General features: G+C 31.4%; 1 protein-coding gene across 5 annotated transcripts in view; it reads left to right on the top strand.

The window, feature by feature from the left end:
- The first annotated feature begins 2,544 nt into the window (after positions 1 to 2,544).
- LOC114166401 overlaps positions 2,545 to 7,869 on the top strand; it is a 104,097-nt gene continuing 98,772 nt past the window's right edge. For 2 of the 5 annotated variants that reach the window (XM_028051127.1, XM_028051128.1), the window contains exons 1-3: positions 2,545 to 2,711; positions 4,547 to 4,627; positions 4,910 to 4,974. The gene's annotated coding sequence lies outside the window, so the exon portion shown is untranslated. The remainder of the gene's footprint in view (positions 2,712 to 4,546; positions 4,628 to 4,909; positions 4,975 to 7,869) is intronic. The other 3 variants (XR_003599914.1, XR_003599915.1, XR_003599916.1) reach the window with 3 other exon arrangements.

Below are 7,869 nucleotides of genomic sequence, written 5' to 3'. Positions count from 1 at the left end.
GAAGTAACTAGATAATTATATTCAGATTCTTCTATCACAGGTTTTGTCACATTTCACTGTGGAAATATTAGTTGTTAGAACTTATTTTCTAAGTTATCTCAATGCTTTTAAGTGATTGCAGGAGGAAAGATAAAGTATTGTTACTATCCCTTCCCGGTTTTTTTTCTGAATTTTCTGAATATGGACAAATCTGTTTTAAAAAATTACAAAAATTCGAAATAAGGCAAGTCGTGGGGTCTCACGATTTCAAAAAGAAGAAATCGTGTCTTCCAGGCAATTTTCATTAGTCAATTGTCCAAGTCTGAAAAACTCAAATAGTGTGATGTTCACGATTTTGGTTGTAATCGATTATAAAAATATGTTATCTTTATCTAGATTTTTGTAATCGATTACAACGATGAGGTAAGCTATTACCAGACATTTTTGGTCGTTTGTAAATGATAACAAGCGCGATTAATGTTTTATAAACGATTATAGAAGTAATGGATTAGATTAAATTATTGTGTAATGTAAATTTTATTGTTATTAATTATGTTTGAAATTATGTATAAAATGTATATAAATTATTGGATAATTAATTCATTTACTTTAAGCGATAAATATGAGAAATTTACATATACTTATTTGGTTTGTAAATATATACTTATTTTGGTTGTATTCTCCATGTTAAAATTCGATCGATTTAATCCCAATTAAAATTCGAACAAATTGGTCCAATCAAATTTCAGTCGATACAGTTTTGACCGAAATTTTGATGCAAATTTTAGAAAGTTTAATTTAAATACCTTTTATAAAATGTGGATTTTAGATTTTAAACTTAATTTAAATATGTAGATATAGATTTAAATCGTGATTTAAATATTTAGATCTAAATTTTAAAAATATACAAATTAGTTATATATTAGTGTCATTTAAGTTTTATTGATATCAATTTAAGTCGATTTTTTTTGTCATGTCTAAGTTTTTAGACGCTACTTATACTTCTTGTATAATTAAATTCACTTTTTTGAAATTATAATAATTGCTTTTATAATTTGTGTAGGTTGAGTCCGGGGTGCGGACTCCAATGTTGCAGTAATTAAGAGGAGATTGAAGGCATAAAAAAGTGGATGAAGATGGATGTGTCCTTATTTTATTACGTGTGATTGTGTTTTCAAGAAAAAAAGAAAAAAAAAAATTGTGTGTTCTACCTAGTTGAAAATGGATGAGTTCCTATTTTATTATGCGTGATTGTAGGTAGAACAAAACAATTTTTTTTATATGAAATACATTATTATTTATTACTATGTAATATGTGAGATTATAAGAGATGAATGGTCACGAATATTGAGTAAAGGTGAAGTAGTGACCTGTCGCTAAATATTGACTGCATTAATTATGTGTACTTATATATGCTGATAAAAAAAAATGTTTGCTTATGTTCATTTGCTGTTGAAATGAATTAAAGTTTTTATGAAATTCTTTGAAATGAATTAAAGTTTTTTCATCCACCTTCATCTTCTTCTTCGTCGACTAAAATTGTTTTTTCTATTTTTTCTTTGTATTTTATATTATTAAACATAGATTTTTTTTTGTTTGAAATTATTATCATTATTAGTGATTATCAAAGTAACACAAACAAATTAATATTAAAAATATATTTTAGTTAGACTTAACTTAACTAACACTAAATTAAATAAATTTTAAAAAATGATTGCCACTAAAATATTTTAATAAAAAAATTAATTTAAAAAGTAAATGTTACTTAGGGTCGATCTTCAAAAGTAAATCCTATCAAATTCCCGTTTAGAGTCTTTAGATATACAAATCCCACTCTACTGGCTAATTAGCATTGATTGGTCAATGCTAAATTTTTGTTTTCTCATAGTGAATATTTCTTCTTCTTAAACTAACTTATATTTCTTCATATAGGTGATATTTATGGAGATTAATTTTGATCTTCTTCAACACCAAATCCCTCCTAGCAGGTTTTGTAGAACAAAAAATGATTAGTTATTATAAAGTCATAAATATACTTGCATGGTTTTGATGAATCTCACCTACACAACTTATAATCACCGACAGTTGTTATTCAAATCATGAAATTTACATCTGACGTAAAAATACTAGACATAAAAAATACATGGTGAAACTTTTGTTAATAGACGGAAGTGATTTATGTCAGACATCGTATTGTTTGAAAAACAAATCATTTATGTTGGACTTTGTGATCTCCAACGTAAATTATATGTTTTACATAAGTGAATAAGACATCCAATGTAATTTTTTATATATATAAGAACTAGGATTCTCCTCATCTATCGCTATATGTTTTATAATGAGATACCTCTTGGTTTGGTATATTTATTACTTTCTTGAGGGTTGCGTAGTTGAATACCAACAAACATCTTAAAATAAATTAGATGTTTAATCATTCATTACTTTATTAAGTAGGTGGAACGTTGCATCATGTAACAATATTCAAATCGTTCTAACTAGTCATGACTGGATGTGATAGATCTAACTAATGTTTAAGTAAGACAACATGTTTTATTATAACCAAATACTCATTATTCTCTCAGCTGCATTATTATTGGTATGTTTTGAAGTGAATGAAGTGATTGCAGGAAAAAAGAATAGTGCAGAATTCTTTTTCTTCCATTCTGAGAGCTCTCTTTGAAGCTTTCTTTGGAGTCTCTGGTTGCTTTAGGTTGCCCTCATACTGTGGTCAGGTAAACACTCATGGAAACTTCATACTTTGTATTTGAAGTTCAGGTTTCTCACTATCTTAGTAATATCTTGTTCATTTGTTGATCTAAGCGAAGCATATTAGGCACCAAGTATGTTTAGTTTATTTATCATATGAAACGTTTGCGCCTGGAATTTTACACTTGGTCTACCACAACTTTACTCATATTTCCAAATACACTCTTTGTTCTGATTCCTACCCAAATTCGTCCGGCAACCATTGTTAAGAATAATCACCGTATTCTTGAAATATTGTCCGTTTTGGAACGTTTCAGCTCTGTCATGGATTTGTCCTTAAAAGGTGTCTCAAAGGTCAACTTCCCTTACCCTCGACTGGGGCTTGTTCTGGTATTCCAATAAGTCCCACCTTACTTAAGAGTCGAGGTCAAGCGCAATTTAAATACTCGTACCTCTCTATACCCTCCGAGGTGCTTTTTAAGGACAAAACCGTGATGAAGTTTCACGCTGCTTCAAAACGGACAATACCTCGGAAACGCGGTCCTTGTTCCTAAGGACTCCAAAATAACAGAACTCAAAATGCTCCAAAAGCAGATAATACCTCAGAAACTTGAATCGGAATCGGAACAATTTTTAATTTCATTAATTCTAAAACTTAATAAAAAAAACTTGAAAATATTTGAATTTGATTTAGATTTATATAATATTTTGCTTTTTAGTTTTACAAAATTTTAAGTAAATCTTTTAGGGATTACTAAATATGTATTTTTTATTTTAGTTTTTTCAAAATATTTTGTTGCACTTTCTTTTTATTAACAATAACTAATACATAAATAAAACAATATAAAACATTAATAATGTCTTAATCCATGTTCAATATATATATATATATATATATATATATATATATATTATATATATATATATATATAATATATATATATATATATATATATATAATATGAATATAAAACCTTTAAATAATTGATTTTTTTTAAATAAAAGATCACACAGATAAAATCACTCTTCTAAACAAAAATTAAAAAGTGAAGTCTTCTGACCTTTGTTAACCCAAAATATGAAAAGATCATATTTACACATATATTCCATACCAGAGTCTATTTCTACTCAAATCAATACACACAAACATATTTATACAGTGTGTAAATCTGATAATCTATAAGCAACACACAACAATAGATTTACCCAACAAAAGAATAAGGTCTAAATATACTTTTTTTACATTGTAATGTTTTATAAATAACACAACTATAAAAATAAAAACGAACCTCCCTTTCAAAAATCTAGTGTCAGGTATCTCTAACATATCCTCAAAAACAACCTGCATGTGAAAAGTTAGAATAAAATTTTATCTTGAAAGGAGAACAAAGTTCCTTGACTATTTTAAAATATAAAGAAGGGAACATGACAAACGCAATACCTGGGTTAAGTACGTGACAATAGTTGACATAATTAATTTTTTTATGCTCTTTATTCATTTTAACTAAATAACTGTAATTTAAATTCTTCATTTTACTTTCTTCTTATTTAATAACAGACGCATAATTGTTTTTAAGGCTACAAATATTTCAAACGAGTTGAGTATGATGATCCAAAAAGGTATTATAGCATAAAAAAGTAAGCCCTATATTAGATTAATTATTAACACAATCTTTTATTACAAATGGATAAAATGCATCGATCAACGAAAATATTATTTCTCGATGCTCACACGCTATACTGAAACTTTCTCAAAAAAAGTGCGTGAAATATGTCTTTTGACTCAATCGAAGAAAGCTGGTGGGAATCATTTCTGTTAATTCTCTCCTCTTTCTCACATGCTATCACTATTCTGTTGCAGTGTTGCTCGGTGTAACAATTTGGAACCGTGGCAAGCAAAGGCAATAATAGCAACTTAAGGTCATCCAATTCAATAACAGAGGTGCCTTTTGTAGCTTATATAAATATAAGTATCAATCTATCATTTTTTATTTCGGTTTTTTAGAAATTTGAGCCATACAAAGATATTACGTATACAAATATTATGAAGTTACCAAATAATAACTTGAAGTTTTAACACAGTAAAAAACTGTTTTTTTTTTTTCTTAACTCAAAAGTTTCAACCTTAAAAGCAGCACAAAGCTTCCTTTCCAAATTCATTCTCCTCTAGAACCTCCATCTTCTTTATTCAGTTTCTCACTCTCATTCCATCATCTTTATGAAGAGAGGTCGGAGATGTGATCGCAGCAAGACCGTTTTCAAATCTAACTGAACAAAACATTCTTTCGGGTAAGTTAAAATTTCAACTCTTTCGATATCCAAATAGTTTTGGGCAATGTATGTGATCTTCTTGGTTTGCATTTATTTCTAGAGTCTTTATTTTCATTCTTTATTAACCAGTAACCCTTTTCTGTTTGGTCCGATCATTTTTACGTTGTCTCTATATCGAGGTAGAGCTTTATTGCGAGTTTGAAGGTGACTTCGGTATTCTTAGAATTTTGAATTGTCCTTTGATGGTATGAGAAACTAGTCTTTTTCTTGCTTACTGAAATTATGTGTGTTGAATTTGTCTTAAATGTGTATGATCACTGATTACACTTGTTTGATTTTGATAGTAATTCAAGGTTGTGAAAGGGATAGTTGAAGGGATAGAGAAAATGTGTAGATAGTAGAGTGTGAAAGTTGTAGTTGGAGAAGTGTATTTGTAGTTGAGAGTAGTTGTATTGGATGTTGTGTTAGTTGTTCTTGATGTTACAAAATGGTAGGATACATGGGTATTTATAGACCCATAGATTATTCTAGAAACTCCTAGCTAGAACTAATGCAAATACTTCTAGATTTTTCTACATAGTTGAATGTTCTTGATTTTTCTTTCTATCCTAGGCTTTTCTCCAATATTCTAGAAGTTTCTTTACATTTCAATAACTCTACCTTATATTTTTTTAGATTCTTCTAGAATTTGCATTATACTTTAATACTCCTCCTTGATGCAAATTCGGTAACTCCAAGCATAGCGCGTAGTAGTTCAAATCTTGGTCTTGGTAAGGCCTTTGTGAAGATATCTGCAATTTGATCTTCTGTCGGGCAGTACTCAAGTCGTATCTTCATATTTGTTTCCGCTTCTCTGATGAAGTGGTATTTAATTGCTATGTGTTTGGTTCTACTATGATGTATTGGGTTCTTCGTCATTGCGATAGCTGATTTATTATCACAGTTGATTGTAGTAGGTCCACTTTGTTTCTCTCCCATATCTTTGAATATTTTTCGAAGCCATATAGCTTGACTTGTTGCTTCAGCAGCAGCCACATATTCTGCTTCAATTGTTGATTGTGCAACAGTTGCTTGCTTCTTTGATGCCCAAGAGAATATTCCCGATCCAAGCGAGAAAGCATAGCCTGAGGTGCTCTTCATGTCATCTTTTGATCCTGCCCAATCACTATCGGTGTAGCCAATGATCCTTGAGTTAGTCATGGTTTTGTACCATATTCCAAACTCCTTTGTGCCTTGTAGATATCTTAAAATTCTTTTCCCTACTCCATAATGAATCTGACTTGGCTTTTGCATGAATCTTGATAGAAGACTTGTGGCATACATAATGTCTGGTCTTGTGGCTGTGAGATATAAGAGACTTCCAATCAAACTTCTGTAGCGTGATGCATCTGTTTCTTGTGCTCCATCATCTTTTTGTAGTTTCTCATTTACCACCAATGGAGTAGCGACAGGTTTACAATCATACATCTTGAACTTCTTCAATAGGGCTTCAATATATTTCTTTTGAGAGATAAATATGCCGTCTTCTTGTTGTTTCACCTCTATACCGAGGAAATAGTTCATCAACCCAAGGTCGGTCATCTCAAATGTCTTCATCATGTCTTCTTTAAATTCTTTCATCATCTCCAAATTGTTTCCTGTATAGATAAGATCATCGACATATAAGGAGACAATGAGGTGATACTGACCTTGTGCTTTAATATATAGTGTTGGCTCACTTTTGCTCCTCTTGAATCTTTGATCGATGAAGTATTGATCAATCTTGCTATACCATGCTCGAGGAGCTTGCTTCAAGCCGTATAAGGCTTTTTTTAGTCTTAGTACTTTGCCTTCATTGCCTTTATTGATGAAGCCTTGAGGTTGTTCAACATAAATCTCTTCTTCGAGCACTCCATTTAGGAAGGCTGATTTGACATCTAGTTGATAGATGTTCCATCCTTTTTGTGCTGCTAGGGCTATTAGAGCTCTTATTGTATCTAGTCGTGCGACTGGAGCAAATGTCTCATTGTAGTCGATTCCTGGTTGTTGTGATTATCCTTTTGCGACCAATCTGGCCTTATGCTTTTGTATAGTTCCATCAGGATTGAGCTTTGTTTTATATACCCATTTCACTCCAATGATGTCTTTTCCTTGAGGACAGTTTACGAGCTCCCAAGTGTTATTCTTCTCAATCATTTTAACCTCTTCTTCCATAGCCTTGACCCATATTTCTTGCTTTGATGCTTCCTCATAGCAGTTAGGCTCAATCATGGCCATATTGCAGGTTTCGTATATGTCTACCAAAGATCTTACTCGTCTTGGAGTGGACTCTAGTGAAGAATCTTCTAATGAAGGTGGAGAAGGCGTACTTGAAGCTTCTGCCTCTTCTTGAATTTCTTCTTGATATTGTTGCACTGGAACTAAAGTGGTGCTTTTAACAACTTTTTCTTCTTCCCAATTCCAAGAAGCATTTTCATCAATTTCAACATCTCGACTAATGACGAGCTTTTTTGTTTGTAGGTTGTAAACTCGATAGCCTTTTGATTGTGTGCTATATCCCAAGAATATTCCTCGTATAGTCTTGTCTTCAAGCTTGTGCCTCCTTTGATCAGGAACATGTATGTAGCAGATAGATCCAAATACTCGTAGATGTTTGGCTGATGGCTTTCTTCCACTCCAAGCTTCAATAGGAGTCTTGTCTTTGACTGCCTTAGTTGGACATCTGTTTAAAATGTAAACTGCAGTGTAGACTGCTTCAGCCCAAAAAGTGTTAGGCATACCTTTCTCTTTTAGCATTGATCTTGCCATCTCCATGACTGTGCGATTTTTTCTTTCTGATACACCGTTTTGTTGTGGAGTATATGCGACTGTGAGTTGTCTCTCTATGCCTTCATCTTCGCAGAATTTGTCAAACTCGCGAGATGTATACTCCTT

The sequence above is a fragment of the Vigna unguiculata genome, chromosome 10 (assembly GCF_004118075.2).
Source record: "Vigna unguiculata cultivar IT97K-499-35 chromosome 10, ASM411807v1, whole genome shotgun sequence".
In the NCBI taxonomy this organism is placed as follows: domain Eukaryota; kingdom Viridiplantae; phylum Streptophyta; class Magnoliopsida; order Fabales; family Fabaceae; genus Vigna; species Vigna unguiculata.
Note: the sequence above shows the minus strand (reverse complement) of the source record. Positions and strands in the feature narration are given on the sequence as shown.